The sequence below is a fragment of the Curcuma longa genome, chromosome 6 (assembly GCF_044706935.1).
Source record: "Curcuma longa cultivar G26 ecotype Majalengka, Jawa Barat chromosome 6, ITB_CL_G26_1.1, whole genome shotgun sequence".
NCBI classification, from domain to species: domain Eukaryota; kingdom Viridiplantae; phylum Streptophyta; class Magnoliopsida; order Zingiberales; family Zingiberaceae; genus Curcuma; species Curcuma longa.
In genome coordinates this window covers 2,307,196-2,308,229 of record NC_133866.1, presented here as the reverse complement: position 1 = coordinate 2,308,229, position 1,034 = coordinate 2,307,196, and positions in this window count along the sequence as shown.

Genomic DNA, 1,034 nt, shown 5'->3' with positions numbered 1-1,034 from the left:
ATGAATCTGTTCTTGAGTTAAGATGGATTAGAATGATCATATGTTATTGTTTGAGTATTTATAAATGAAGTTGTTCCTGTTCTTTTGCAATAGTGGGAATGAAATGATATGTTGGTTTATTGTTGCTGAATGGAACATAGTGTGTTTGTTTAGCTTTGTGTTTGATGTTTGTAATGGATGTTTGTATAAACTTGTTCTTGAGTTGAATCTATTCTTAGATTGAAATTGATGGTAACAAAGCATGTTTGGTTGTTTAATGTGTTTGTAATTGAACAATGTGATTTGTTGTTTGATGTTATAGGTAATGGAAATGCTATGGTGAGTTGATGATGTTCTTGTTTAGAATGTTGTTAACGGAATGTGTTTGTTGTTAGAGGTTGTTGAATTGAACATCTTGTATTGTGTACTTTGAACAATTGTTGGATTTGAATCGGTTCATGTTATAGATGGTTTGCAAATGAATTGAAGCTGTGATGTTTACAGTTGTTTGATAATGAGACATGTCTGTTGCTTGTTTTGAAGTCAATACGAATGGAATTGAATTGTAGAAATTGAATGTGGATTTGGGTTAAGATAATTGGATGTTTAGATAACTTAGATTTAGTTATGGAATAAAGTGTAAATTTATGAAAGTGTTATACTTTAATATAATTGTGTTAATTAGAGATGAGATTGTAAATTTGGGTGTTGTTTACATGAATTTGTAATTAGGATGTACAATGTGTATTACGTTTTGAATTATGTATAATTGATTTTCATTAGTTAACTTTGTATAGTTGAATGCTTGTATGTGACATTCATTAGTTCATTGTAATATTGAATTGTTTCCCGGAGGCAATGCCTCTTGGAAAGAGAAGTCTTAGCACGACAAAGTTAAGGGAAACGTCTCAAGCAAGTGCAAGGGAGTGCACGAGGCTTGTGGAAGGCGTTTGAAGACTTGTGTCAAGGCTAAGGGATGAAGAAGAAGATGAAAAAGTGAGTTTTCAGCTTAGGCAGTCGACTGGCCCTGCCAACAGTCAACTGGGGATGATCCG